Raw genomic sequence first — 15,617 nt, forward strand, 5'->3', positions numbered from 1 at the left:
TGGCTTCTTCTCAATGTTTAGCATCATCTCAAATGTGTCTCCCTCAGACAGGCCTTCCTTGGCCACTCCAATCTCACAAGCACAGAGCCTGATCCATTCAAAGAGCCCACAGACACTGACTGCATTTCCCTCTGTGCTTTTCACGGGCACCTTTAGAGCTTGCAATTATTGAAATCGGTTGAGTTGGGCTCCTCTCACTAGTGGTTCAGACTTGGTTTTAAATCCTCACTGATTATTATGCACCTCCCAGACCCAAACAGAGGCACCCATTTGTTTTAGCACCATTAAGAGTGAAACTTTTTTTTTTTTTTTGGAGAATGAACATTTATTACATATGATGAGTAAGAAGAACACCAGGGGTCTTTCCCAAAGCAGTGTCTCCCGAAACAGCAAAACTGAAGTTTTAAGCTAAGGGTACAAGCACACTCATGAAGGGGCTTGGCTGCAGACAAAATCCAAGCTTTAGTTGACTGAGGTCAGAAAAGGTCAATATTGTTGTCCTGTTTGTTATTGGTCAGTCACTAAGTTGTGTCCAACTCTTGGCAACCCTATGAACTGCAAGTCAGACTTCCCTGACTTCACAATCTCCCAGAATTTGCTCAAACTCACGTCCATTGAGTCAGTGATGCCATACAACTATCTCATCCTCTGTTGCCACCTTCTTTTGCTTTCAATATTTCCCAGCATCAGGGTCTTTTCCAGGGCTCTTCACATCAGGTGTCCAAAGTATTGAAACTTTAGCTTCAGCATCAGTCCTTGCAGTGAATATTCAAGGTTGACTTCCTTTAGGATTGACTGGTTTAATCTTCTTGCAGTCCAAGGGACTCTCAAGAGTCTTTTCCAGCACCACAGTTCAAAAGCATCAATTCTTTGGTGCTCAACCTTCTTTATGGTCCAACTCTCACATCTGTACATGACTACTGGATAAACCATAGCTTTGAGTATAAAAATCTTTGTTGACAAAGTGATGAAATATCAACAACCTCAGATATGCAGATGATACCACTCTAATGGCAGGAAGTGAAGAGGAACTTAAGAGCCTCCTGATGAGGGTGAAAGAGGAGAGTGAAAAAGCTGACTTAAAACTCAACATTTAGAAAGCTAAGATCATGGCATCTGGTCCCATCACTTCATGGCAGATAGAAGGGGTTAACGTGGGAGCAATGACAGATTTTATTTTCTTGGGCTCCAAAATCACTGCAGATGGTGACTGCAGCCATGAAAGTAAAAGAGCGTGCTCCTTGGAAGGAAAGCTATGACAAACATAGCCAGTGTATTTAAAAGAGTGAAACTTTTTATTCTTTACTGAGAATAGGGTTTGCAGAGCACCAAACACAGTTCACCAGCATCGGTGGGCAGGAGTGCCCTAGTGTGAGCTAGTGTGTGTTAGGAGCGGCCTAATTGATTCCTGAACCAGTCCAAGCAGTTACACTGCTGGAGCCAGGCCAATCCTGTCATTTCCTCAATCATAAACAGAGAAATACAGCCTCAGGAAGACGTCACCCAGGATCCAGGTCTCTGTAGATGTACTCACTCTGTTCTCTTTAAAGGTGCCAAAGCAGTGGCCTTGAGAATCCTGGGGGAGTCAGAGACACACACCAGTCAGCCTGAGCCCTTACCTGCTGCTGCTGCTGCTGCTAAGTCACTTCAGTCATGTCCGAATCTGTGTGACCCCATAGATGGCAGCACACCAGGCTCCCCCGTCCCTGGGATTCTCCAGGCAAGAACACTGGAGTGGGTTGCCATTTCCTTCTCCAATGTATGGAAATGAAAAGTGAAAGTGAAGTCACTCAGTTGTGCCCAATTCTTTGAGACCCCATGGACTGCAGCCTACCAGGCTCCTCCATCCATGGGATTTTCCAGGCAAGAGGACTGGAGTGGGATGCCATTGCCTTCTCTGGAGCCCTTACCTGCAGCTGCAGTCAATATCCAGACTCAGCACACTTTTTGGTTTTATTTCCCTCTTTTGGTAAGTATCAGGTGGTTTTCTCAGCAGCTGCAGATGTGAGGGTTCATTCAAAAATGAAAAAGGCAAAGATATGTGGTTGCCATATGGCAGGAGAGTTGGGGAGGGGAGGATAGGGAATTTGGGATTATCAGAAGCAAAGCAATATACCGAGGACTGATAAAAAACAAAGTCCTAGTGTATAGCACAAGGAAATATATTCAATATTCATTGATGAATTGTAATGAAAAGAATAAGAAAAAGAATATTTTTGTATGTTTGTAACTGAGTCATTTTGCTGTGCAACAGAACTTAATGCAACACTGAAGATCAGCCATACTTCAATACGTCTTTTTAGAAAAGAAGAAGAGTGTCCCATAGTTCTCCTCACACTTTGTTTCTTTCCTCTGACTCCTGCTCCTTGCTTCGCTGCAGAGAATACCTGTTTTTCTCCTGCATCCGCACAACCTATTTTTTTTTTAAAGCTTCTAATTTTGTTTTGGAGTATAGCCAATTAACAATATTATGAATTTCAGGTGGACAGTAAAGGGACTCAGTCATATGTATCCATGTATCCTTGTCCCAAAGACACCCCCCGCCTCCATCCAGGCTGCCACATAACTTTAGCAGAGTTCCCTGTACTCCTCAGGAGCTTGTTGTTGGTTAGCCATCTTAGATACATTAATAGTAGTGCACACAACAGATTCTTTAAGACTTTGCTCAGGCCCTCTGGGGAGATTCCTTGGACCCACACTCACCCTCTTTGGCCACTCCAGGCTAGGTTGGGTGACTTACTCTGGTGCTCCACCCACACCGGTTGGTCCGTAGCCCTCATCACCACTAATCTGTCCCCAGTGCCCCTTTAAGAGCACCTTGGGATGCCATTTTCATGGGATTTAGTGTAAATTAGCCTAGACCCAAGCAGGTCTCCTTATGGCTCCATGAACTGCGGGGTTAGAATTACTGAAATTCCCTCTCTTCCTCAAAGCCTTCTTTGAGCCCATCAGCCTGATCTGAACTCCCACTGGGAGCTGACATGAAGCCTCCACCCTGTGCCGGGGCTGAGCAGTCACTGTGCACCCTTTATTCACCTTAGCATCCAACTTCCCCACAGAGAGGACTGATACCCCAACTCCCAGAGGGGGAACTGGGCTTAGCAAGGGCAAGTTGCAGCCAAGAACTATGGTAACCAAGAACTTATCATTCAAACCAGGGAAACTTTGAGAAGTGAAGGGAGACAGTTACTTTATGGTGGGACAGCACACTGAGACTGTCCCTAGCCATTCTTCTTGTCACATGGCATATTTCATGGAATGCTAAAGCTGACTTTTTGTGTTCATGTATCTGAGGGCTCTGATTGATTGAAGCTCTCTGAGGACTGAGGATCTTAGTGTTCCCCTCTCCTTGTGACTCCCACCATGCCAGCATTGGGTGGTGTCTCCACATTTATTTCAGGATGATCAGTGTCCCAGACTGCCCTTTACTCTCAAGTGGTTGGTCTTGTGGAAGGCTCTGGCCCAGTCACAGGGGCTCAGCAGCATCTGCAATGGTGTGACATGGTCTGCAGAGGGCAGCCTCCTCCCAGCAGCAGCAAAAGGTTCCTGCAAGTTCCTATTTGAGAACCAACCCTCAGGGTTCTCCCCTCACTTTGAGGATGTAAGCTCGAGCTGGCATTGGGTAGTTGATGCCATTGATGGTGAAGAGAATTGAGGGCAGGGTATTGATGGCAAAACATGAAACGTAGTGCTGTTAGAGAGAGAAGGAGAGAGGTTGGCCCTGGAGATCCTTGTTGTGTGGGGAGACTGGGAGTGACCCTGTGGTATGACCCCTCACTTCGGAACCCTGTGGCCTGGTGTGATTAGCTTCTGGATGTTATTTACCAGTCTTGTTGGGCCAACGGTCACTGGTGTCCCAGTGTCCATAATGACATGACATCCACGAGAACAAGCAATAACCTTTCTTTTCATGGAGATGCTGGGACATCAGGACAAAGCAGGTGTCAAGGTTTATCTGAATGTCCCCAGAGCTGCCCCTTCCCCGAGTATTTCCTGAACAGCCCTTCATCTCTTGCCCTGACTCTTTTCCTTTGCTCTGGACATGACACCTTCCTTGACATCCTTGAATGCAGTACTTGACTACACCAGGCTCTTTTGTACCTTGACACAAGTTGGTCTTCCTTTATAAAAGACCCTCCTCCCCTTTGACTAGCTAACTTCTCATCTTCCAGATTCCAGCTTAACTGTCATGGTTTCAGGAAAGTCTTTCCCATGGTATATATCAGTCTCTTGTCTTGGTCACTTTCTGTAGACCCTTCCTCATGTCTAGTATGTACCAAAGTGACAATTCACTATGTGTGTGAGTCATTTCTTTACATCTGCCTTCTTATGCAAGGGGAAGTTTTGTTCTCATCACATCCCTAAAATGCCTGGCACACAGTGGATGAACGATGTTAGTCTGTTGAATGAGTGAATGAAGACTGTGAAAATAATGAATAAGGACCATCCAGAGAACTGTATCCAGTGTTGAACAAAAACAGGTCAAATGCACAGTGAACATGGAGGTTCCCAGGGGTAACAGATTCTCACATGGGCAAGGGAGACCCGCTACCCTGGGAGAGGGTGTCTCCCTGCACTGCTCACTCACCCAGCTGAGATACTGAGGCTCTGGCCAGATGATAACTGACTAGCCCAGGGGACCTCCAAAGGACAGGTCAGCATTGTCTGAGGATACTACACAAAATCCCATCCATTATTGCCCCTTGTTCTCATTTCTGGATCCCACCTTCCTGATTCTCTGTTATAACACCTGCTGCACTGTGTGCCTGGGGTAGATAGCTATAGTTATGTGGGGTGTCTTTTATTATGAGTCGCTTTCAGATCTCAGTACTGTGGCCAGCCTCTCTCCACTGCTGGCTAGCTTCTCCCTAAGGAGACCAGTTTTCGCCATTTGTTCAGCACTTTCCCTGTTTTTAAACTGACATTGATCTGTAATGAAAACTTACTCTGTCCTGGGTAAACCTGGACAGTTGGTCATCTTATCATAACTCTGTTCAGGCTGAGGAAATTCTCCCTAAACCTTTTTTCACCAGACTGTAGGGTCCTCTAACTGTGCTCCCCACCTCACACTCAGGGGTGCAGTGCTCCCCCAGCTGCACAGGCCTCTCTGGACCCTGTGAAGGACCCTGGTCAAAGCCCTGGTCAGGAGGCCTGGGGTGATTATGGATCCACGGATGGTTTGTGTATCTTTGTGTTTGTGTGTTTATTTGTGTGTGTATTCCCATGTGGCTCTTTGTGTGTGCTTGTGTGTCTCTGACTGGTATGCATGTTTATCTGTGCCTGCATGTGTTTCTATGTGCCTGCTGACATGCTGACATGTGCCCGCTTGTGTGTTTATGTGTGCTTTGTGTCTGTATGTGTCACTGTGGGTGGTGTATATGTCTGTTGACTGTGTGTCTGCGAGTGCATTTCTGTGTGTCTGCCTGTGTCAATGTACACATGTGGGAGCATCACTTGAGGTAGCCCTCAGAGGGAGAGGCTTGCTGTCCCATGTTTATCCGCCAGTAAGCAATTTCGTTCAATGGTACCCAGTTGAGTTCTCCCTGGTAGTAGTCTTTGTCCACACCACCAAACATCCCACACAGCCACTTACCCTGCATCTGTAGAGAGAATAAAGATGGGGATCCTTGGAGGACAGTAAATAGTACTATTAGGGCTGTGCTTGTCCACCCATCAAGGCCCTAATAAGCTCCCTATTTACAGAAGCAGAGATTGAGCCCAAGAGGGCTTGAGAACCTGGTTGAGGCCAGTAACTGGCTAATCAGTGGACAGAGGTTAGAAGCTGAGTCACCTGGCCGGGCTCCACCCACCCAGGCTTCTGAAGAGACCCTGGACCTCCTAAGACCTGAGTGCTCAGATATACCCTCAGAGGACAGTATGCTGAAGGGTTTTGGCCTTCTGCTTGTCCAACTTGTCATTTTTCAGAAAAATCAAGGACTGAAAGCACTAAGAGTGTGGCTTCCGGTCACCCATATTGGCTTCATTGGCCATGACCTGTGCTATCTATAGGGCCTCCCATCAGCTGGGCCCACCGCCTCTGTTATCCCTGTCTTGAAATTTCCAATACTTGGTGAACAATGGCTCCCACACTTTCATTTTTCACTGGCTCCTGAAAATTGGGTAGCTGGTGTTTGGTTCCCAGTGAACTCATAGTGAGGAAGGAAAGATTTCTGCCATCCCTCTCCTTCCTTCCATATCAAATCCATCAGCAAATCCTGTTGTCTTTTCCTCCAACTTGTATCCTGACACCTTCCATTGGTCTTCCCCTTTCCTCACCCCTAGACAAAGCCGCTTCTTTTGAGCCTAGGAGCATGGTTGTGTTCCAATAAAACTTTATTTATAAAAGCCAGTGGTGAAGCCAGGTGAGGGCTGGGGCCATAGTTATCTTGGGTTAGATTATCTCTCAGGATACTTCTGTATCAAGTGTTCGATAATTTTTGTGCAATGGAAAGCATCTTACAGCTAATTTGGATAGAGGGCTTGTCCAGCTCAGACTTACTTGCTAAAGAAGAAGGCAAAGACAGGCTCAGAAATGGCACCTTGTTTCTTCAGGTTGTCAAAGATGGGGATGGCTCCTATGGCAGACATGTGGGGGTAGTTCAAGCCCAGGAGGCCATCAAAAGGTGTATTATCAAACTTGTTTAGCTCCAAGCTTAGGCCAAATGGCTGGTCAGTGCTAACAAGGTCCCCAGTCTGTGGAGAGGAGAGTATTCCCACATAAAGATTTAGGAAGTGGGGCTGGGACTAGGCTGATGTGCATTGCCATTAGATCCTCAGAGAAGAACTGACGCTAAGCTGTGTCTTTGATGGACCTCAGATGGCTAGACCAAGATGGGAGGGAAATTTGGGTTCCATTTGTGTGGGGCTGTGGATTTTAAAACATCTGCCCCTCTGTCAAATTGGCCTCAAGCCTTCTGTCCAAGTGGGGCAACCAAGAGACTCAGGTCAGGACCCAATGGTGCCCCCTTCAGGACAAAAAGAGTAGAGAGCAGGAGAGCCTTCTATTGGCGACACTATGACTGAAGACAAAAATGGACTGAATTGATTGCAATGTATTTTGGATTCTGCATCTGCCAGGATGGCAGAAGCCAGTTACGCAATGTTGCTGGCAGGGTTCTTATGAAATTACCTCCTGGGAAATACACATTGGGGATATGTGTGTCTTTGTGTGAGTGTGTATGAGAGAGAGAGTAAAAGAGGGAGGGCAACTCCGGAGGTAATTTGGGGGAGGCAGGCTGAAGGTTTTATTAGACTCTCAAAGGCCCCTGAAGTGAGAAACCATTTATTAGGCCCCACAACATCTCTGGCTTCCTTCTTTCTCAACTTGGATATCTGAAGTGCTTGACTGCCCCCAGGGTCCCCAGATTAGTTTTATCCTGTCCCCAAACATCTTACAGCAGCTTCAGTCCCGACAAGCCAGTCCAGGTCCACCGCATACCACATATGTGACCTCAGCAAGGCCCTTGCTGTCTGCACCTCAGTTTCCTCATCTGTATCATGAGCTTATCAAAGTACCTGCTGCGTGGGTTGTTGCAGGATTAAACAAGTTATTACCATCAAAGTGCCTGGAACAGTCAGAGAATATAAAAGTGCATGCTCTTTCCCCCCGTCTTCTTGCTCCCTTCAAAATGAACCTTGAGCTGCTCATGGGCAGTGGAGCTGCAAGTCCACACCTCAAGGCACTCTCTGGGTTAGCTAATCTGGGAGTTTGTAAGTCAACACAGGTGCTGTCTCCCCAGGGACAGGATCCTGTAGGTAAGATGGCCAATATCTATGGGAGTTAGGAAAGGATGGGTTCTGCCAGCTGGTCCTGCATCTGTTTTGTAAGCAGCAGTCACTCCATAGTCAGTCCTGACTCAGCTTCTGTTTCCACATTACCCAAGTGGTGTCATAAGGAAACTTCATTATTCCAGTTTCATAGATGATGTTCAAAGGCTTATGGGTATTCCAATAGGTGGAAGACTCGTGATACTTGAAGGTATTGTGTGTATCTGCAGACACAAGACATGAAGGTCAGACAAGTGCAAAGGTGGCGGGCAAGTAAAAGATGGGTGGATTGAGAGGTGCTTATACTCACAACAGGATGGACTAGTGCAAAAGATGAAGGGCACCCACAAGTCAGATGAGCCTGTATCAAAGATGACCTGAAACTCCTGAGCGGGTGTTCCAATGGTGATGTTACCCACAGAGGACAACTGTGGGGACCAAAAGGGGGTTGGTTAGCGCAGACTTTGCTCCCTTCGATTCCCACACTGCTGCCTCTCTCTGGGTGTCACATGTCTCCTGAGATCACTTTCCAACCACTGTGCAGCTCACAGCCATAGCTCACAGAAGTGCCTGCATTTGATTTTTTTTGCTGTGCTATGCGGCATATGGGATATTAGTTCTATGATCAGGCTTTGAAACAGTACCTCCTGCATTGGAAGCCCAGAGCTATAAGCACTTGACCCCAGGGAAGTCCTAGTACCTTCATTTGAGGAGCTCTCTAGTCTCCTCTTCAAATTCAGCCTGAGCACCCCCTTCCCCAGAAGGTCCACCTTGATCAACCCCAGCCACTCCCTCTAAACTCAAACCATATCCAATCAACACCACACAGGTGACCCTTTCATTTGACATGTATTTACTCTTTGCCTATTTCTCATGCTAGCCTGGGCATTCTTGAAGACAAATTGAGCCTTTATTTAAAAAAAAAATTCTAATAAAAGAAGAGCAGTTTAGTAACTCTACTGAACAATTTTACTACACAACTTACTGCTATTATCCTTGAATCTGTTGAAGCTGAATTCCTCTGCCTGGGGATTCACAATTGCTTTGCAGTTGGCTTTATCTTTTGACTGGAGATGGCTCACCCTTCATCTGTAACTGAGTGGCTCACTTAGTTCAGAAGGAACAATCTCCCTCAAACTAATGACACATCTTTGACACAGAAATGGTTGTTTACCTGCCACCTGGTAATGCTGGGCCCAGTCACCACAGACTGAGAGTTGAGGATGAGAGTGTCTTCTCCTCTGGAATGGGGTCCTTGTTCCCCAGTGTCCCTGCCTTCTGCAGGAGCCCCAGCCCCAACATCTAACCTGCCACCTCCAGATGAGACCCAGTACTAGGCCCTAGACCACCAAGGAATGCTGTGGACCGCCATCCTCCGAACACACTCACATCCAGGAAGTTCCTCATGGGTACAGATCTTATATTTGAATCATAAGTAGAAATCTGGGACAGTCTGTAAGCATGTTACTCCAAGATATTGTTCAGCAAGTTTTTTTTCACTGAGCATTTCTTGCAGGGTCTTCACTTTCGTTAGAGGTATTCTTTCACTGAGCATTGGGGAAAGAAAACAAAGAAGAAGCAACAATTAGCTGTCAGTGTTCAGGTATAGCTGTCATTGTAATGACACTGTGTATTTTCCAATCATTTTTATGAGTGTCACCTATTATCAGAATTTTATGCATATACCATGACAAAGACATAGGTTTCAATTCAGATTCTGTTTTATAATCTTGGGTAAGCCATATGACCATGTCGGGGTCTTGGTTTCCATCCCAGTAAAAAGGTGGAATGTAATAATTCCCACCCTCCAAATTGAATATTCTGGGGATAGGTAAAATGATGGATATAATGTACCTGATAAATAGGAAGTCTCAATAATGACAGCCATTAGCATTGCTTTTGACATCCCACTGTATCCTTCTCAAGGAAGCTTAGGTAGGGAGGTAGAAGGGGGATTCCTATCCTCTTTCTACAGGGGAGGAATTTGAAATGCAGGAAGTGTTTGAGTTGGCTGTGGTCACACTGCTTGTCAGATGTAAACAGTATATAACTAGCTCTCCCAATTTTTCTCCAAGTTGAAAGTGAAGAGAGGGTTGAAAGAAGAATCCAGGAGATAAAGAACAATTTAGGGAGATTAAGAGGCTCGAGAAGCAAGAAAGAGTCAAAACTGAAAAATTAAAAGAAAAGAAAAACCATACACAGAGATCTGCACTCACAGAGACTTCCAAAAAGAGGGAGACCTAAGTGAGGGAGATACAGAGATGCAGACATAGACATATACACACTGAAGTAGAGAGAGAACAGAGAAGAGATCTAGAAAAAACTGTGGAAAACTGCTGTTTCTAGGACCATACCTACCACTTCAGTTCTGAACTGAACAATTGCAAGGAGTTCCATTTTCAATAGGTCATGACGTGATGAGGCCCCAAGAGTTCTGCAACCATGCAAACCTACACAAGACCCTTGAGACCCACAGTTCCTCTAGCAAAGTACTTATCAATAAATAGGAGTTGAACTTTAAGACCCTCATGATGATTTCATTCCCTTCTAACTCTGATTGGTGAAAGAATAATCAGACGAAAAGAAGGATCTCAGAAAGGAATATAATGACACTTACAGTCCCCATACTTACATGACTATGCACTCTGAGAGGGACACCAGCCCAGGGTGCCCAAGCTACTTCATGCTTCTTTCCTGGCTTCAAGTACTCAGGGAAGCTTCAGTTGTTAGCATGCAGTGGTGACCAGTAACTTCTAGTGATATATGCTCTGACCTGCCCTAATTGTCCCCTTTAGGCACTAATTTTTTATAATAACACGAAGTTTTCAATAATCTTTACCTCCATCAGTGACCTTGGGGAGTGGACTTTGAAAATCCTCCCAAAATAGAGAATTCTACTGTAATGTCTTCCTTGGGGTTTTGCTTGAGTATCACTGACTCGATGGACATGAGTTTGAGGAAACTCTGGGAAGTAATGAAGGACAAGGAAGCCTGGCTTACTGCAGGTCAAATAATCACAAAGATGTGGACTTAGCAACTGAAGAGCAACGAGAACATAGTATCTAGAGAAGCTGGTGTTTGGGTGGGAGTGGAGAAAGGTTTAGAAGAAAGAGGAGACTGTTGGGCAGCGGTGCAAGTCCTTCATTTGCAAGCTAAGGAGCACAAGGTTTTGAATGTGTATCAAAGGTTAAAAAAAGAAATCAACTGTTTTCTGCAGGAGTGAGAGCTTTGACTAAGTTTGTTCTCTGGATTTTGTTGAGGGATGTGGGAGAGACTTGGGGTGGGCTGAATCTGCAGAAACCAGGTGACCGGCTGCTGGATGGCCAAGCTCATGGTAGACATTCTGCACTAGGTGGAAAAGGAGTCCAGAGAAAAAGTCTCCCTTCTGGAGTGTACTTACTAATGTATGAGGTTGTTGCGGCAGATCACTTCAATGGTGTATTGAGGCAAGTAAGAAATGCATGATGGGTGGTTTGCTTTGGTCAACTCCTTGGGCAGTTAGATGACTGAAAGTCTGGTTACTTCATTCCATGGCTGGAATCATCCTTGGGAAAGAAAGCTAGATCAGATCCACACATATTTCTTCATTAAACCGCAAGCATAGGAAGATTTATAAGGCAATTGCAGATGTTTTAGACATGAAGGACCAAATGAGGTAGTTCCATTTAAGAGGTTGATATTGGACTGTGCAGGTGGCCATAGTTACAGCTTTTTGTGTTATGCTAGAGATGTGGGCAGAGAAGGCAACGGCACCCCACTCCAGTACTCTTGCCTGGAAAATCCCATGAATGGAGGAGCCTGGTAGGCTGTAGTCCATGGGGTTGCTAAGAGTCAGACACGACTGAGTGACTTCCCTTTCACTTTCCACTTTCATGCATTAGAGAAGGAAATGGCAACCCACTCCAGTGTTCTTGCCTGGAGAATCCCAGGGACAGGGGAGCCTGGTGGGCTTCTGTCTATGGGGTTGCACAGAGTCGGACATGACTGAAGCAACTTAGCAGCAGCAGCAGCAGCAGAGATGTGGGAAACTGACAAGAGACCAACAGCCTTTACAACTCTCCTTGCAGTGTGATTTCAGGCTAGAAATAGTTGGCAAGGAAAGGCCTACTGGTAAGGCTGAGGAAGGGAGTAATCTGAGCCAGTCCTTTAGCTCCTGTTTCAGCATGAAAAACAGAAACATCGGCTCAGTCAGAGTTCTGTGTCATCATTCAAAAATAGATGTGATTTTGCTTGACTCAATATTTAGCCTTGGGGGTGGCAGCCATAACCTCTGAACAGAAGATTGCCTCCTCCCAGGATGCATAATAATTCATATTTGATCCAGAATCAGGAACTCAGAAAGTCCTCTTAGGGCCACTTGCTCCTTGCAGGCACGCATGCAATCTCAAAAGTGGAATTATCATCATGATGCCCATATTCCAGATGAGGAAACTGAGGTTAAGGGACTTGATCAAGGTCACACAGCTAAGCACGTATAAAGTCAAGCACAAACCCAGGGCAACAACAGTCCTCAAATTGTGTATTTTTGCTCTGCACCCACCGGGGGTGAAGGGTCATGATCTATCACTAATTGTTTAGGCAGAAGTAAGAAATATTCAGACTTAAATGGAAGAAACTAAGGAAAACTACTAGAACATTCAGCTATGACCTCAATCGAACACCTTATGATTATACAGTGGAGGTGACAAATAGATTCAAGGGATTAGATCTGGTAGGCAGAGTGCCTGAAGAACTGTGGATGAAGTTTCCTAACATTGTACAGGAGGTGGTGACCAAAACCACCCCGGAGAAAAAGAAATGCCAGGAGTCAAAGTGGTTGTCTGAGGAGGCCTTACAAACAGCTGAGCAAAGAGAAGCCAAAGTCAAATGAGAAAGGGAAAGATATACCCAATGGAATGTAGATTTCCAGAGAATAGTAAGCAGAGATAAGAAAATCTTAAGTGAATACTGAAAGGAATAGAGGATAACAGTAGTATTGTAAAGACTGTATATCTCTTCAATAAAATTGGAGATACCATAGGAACATTTCATACAATGATGGACACAATAAAGGACAGAAAAGGCAAGGATGTAACAGAAGCAGGAGAGATTAAGAGGAGGTTAGCAATACACAGAATTTTACAAAAAAGGTCACAATGACCTGGATAGACATGATGTTGGGGTCACTTATGTAAAGCAAGACATCCTGGAGTATGAAGTCAAGTGGCCTAAGGAAATATTAGTGGAAGTGATGGAATTCCAGCTGAGCTGCTAAAAGTCCTAAGAGATGATGCTGTAAAAGTGCTGCACTCAATACCTCAGCAAATTTGGAAAACTCAGCAGTGGCCACAGGACTGGAAAATGTCAGTGTTCATTCCAATTCCTAAGAAGGGCAATTCCAAAGAATATTCAAACTATCAAAAACTGCACTCATCTCACATGCTAGAAGGTAATGCTCAAAATTCATCAAACTAAGCTTCAACAGTACATGAACTGACAGATTCCAGATGTAGAAGTTGGAATTAGAAAAGGTGGATGTACCAGAGTTCAAATTGCCAACATCCGTTGAATCATACAGAGAATAAGGGAATTCCAGAAAAAACACATTTGCATCTGCTTCACTGACTATACTAAAGCCTTCCATTGTGTGGACCACAACCAACTGTGGAATAGTCTTAAAGAAATGGTAGTCCCAGATCACCATATCTGTCTCTTGAAAAATCTATATGCAGTTTAAAAAGTGACAGAGCCAGGTGGAACAGCTGAATGATTCAAAATTGGGAAATGAGCACAAGAAGGTATATATTGTTACTCTGCTTATTTAACCTATATGTAAGACACATCATTCAACATGCTGGGCTGGATAATCCCAAGCAGGAATCAAGATTACTGGGAGAAATAACAACAGCAGATATATGAAGATGTTACCACACTAATGGCAGAAAAGGAAGAGGAACTAAAGAACCTCTTGATGAGGGTGAAAGAGAAGAGGAAAAGTCTGCCTTAAAAGTCAACATTCAAAAAACTAAGATCATGACACTCAGTCCCATCACTTCATGGCAAATAGATGCAGGAAAAGTGGAAACAGTGGCCGATTTTACTTTCTTGGGCTCCAAAATCACAATGGACCTTGACTACAGCCATGAAATTAAAAGACACTTGCTCCTTGGAAGTAAAGCTATGACAAACCTGGACAGTGTATTAAAAAGCAGAGACATCACTTGGCTGACAAAAGTCTGTAGTGTCAAAGCTATGGCTTTTCCTGTAGTCTTGTACAGATGTGAGATTTGGACCATAAAGAATGGGGAACACCTAAGAATTGATGTTTTTGAATAGTGGTGCTGGAGAAGATTCTTGAGAATCCCTTGTACAGCAATGAAATCAAACCAATCAGTCCTAAAGGAAATCAAACTGTGACCCCTGCTGTACCATCTTAGGCCTCTACTGAGGGTGTTCATGTGGAATGAACTGATGCTTCCACTCCAAAACTGCCTAACCATGGCAATTCGAACCAAATGTTTTGTAGTACTACCCCTGGAGGAAGTTGAGAAAGGTTTAAGATTCTGCAGACCCCGAGTCCCCTAATTCTTGAGTTGCAGTCTCCCCATCAGAGTTAGAGGCCAAAGAAGGTGCATTCTGGGCCCTGGAGGAGGATAATGGCTCAGGGATCCACAGGGGCCGTCACTTGCCAAGTGAAACTGGAAAGGACACAGCAGGTGTGTGTGGCAGAGAGCTGGTGACTTGGGTGGGGGGACAAAAAAGAACACTCTTAGTATGAAAAAGCTCACCTAGAGTCCCTGGAGCAGAAGCCCACTGCCAATGTTCATCTGAGATGTGATGATTGAATATTTTCATTACCCCTTATAATCCCTCTGATTAAGGAGGTGGTGGAGTTGGTGGTGGAAGAGTCATAAACTCTTTCATGGTCTAGACCATCCCCTAGCCACTATCTTTGAGGCTACATCTACCCAGCTCCATCTACCCAGCTCCACTCATGTGGTTCTGCAGGAAACTGACAATCATGATTGCTGCTGGATCAGGGCTACATAACCATGTAAAGCCACTCATAGGACCCCATGGCACTGCCAGTATGGTTGACCTCCAGCTGGACATGTGATCTGTGGTGGGCCATTCAGAGCACTCCCTTGAACCATGATGTCTCTGAGCTTCTTTCCTTACAGGTTAGATGCCTTAGGGACATAAAACCCTAAGGCAGGTAGCTTTGGATTCCCTCACTAGGTATAGAAGCCTTAAGGAACAAAGCTGTCAGGCTAAGACAATGAAGAGAGTGGGGAAAGAGTGAGGATGAGAAAGAGAGAACTGATGACTTCTGATTTGTTGGGTCCACTCACTGAGATCTTTGGATCTGCTCTGGTTCCTGTGTCTCAGATCCCCAGAATCCTTCCAATAAGTACCCCCTTTCTTTGAAGCCAGTTGGAGTTGGACTCCTCTCATTCATGATTCAGACTTGGTACCAGATCCTTCATGATCATTATGCATTATACATCCCAGAGCCAAACTGAGACACCCATTTATTTTAACACCATTAGGAGTGAAACCCTTTATTCTTTACTGAGAATAGGGTTTGCAGAGCACCAAATGCAGTTCACCAGCATTCCTGGGCAGGAGTTCCCTAAGTGTGAGCAAGTGTGTTTTAGGAGCAGCCTGATTAATTCTTGAACCAGTCCAAGCATTTACACTGCCTGAACTAGGCCAATTCTGTCATTTCCTCAATCATAAACAGAGAAATACAGCCTCAGGAAGACGTCACCCAGGATCCAGGTCTCTGAGTTGTTATCTTCCTCTGTGCCCCCTTCAGTTCAGTTCAGTTCAGTCACTTAGTTGTGTCCGACTCTTTGCAACCTCATGAA

At 45.1% G+C, this 15,617-nt stretch overlaps 1 pseudogene; it reads right to left on the reverse strand.

Annotated features, from left to right (window-relative positions):
* Positions 1–1,426: 1,426 nt before the first annotated feature.
* LOC133241263 (pregnancy-associated glycoprotein 1-like) lies at positions 1,427–10,452 on the reverse strand (annotated as a pseudogene).
* Positions 10,453–15,617: the final 5,165 nt, after the last annotated feature.

This window comes from Bos javanicus, chromosome 29 (genome assembly GCF_032452875.1).
Source record: "Bos javanicus breed banteng chromosome 29, ARS-OSU_banteng_1.0, whole genome shotgun sequence".
Lineage (NCBI taxonomy): Eukaryota > Metazoa > Chordata > Mammalia > Artiodactyla > Bovidae > Bos > Bos javanicus.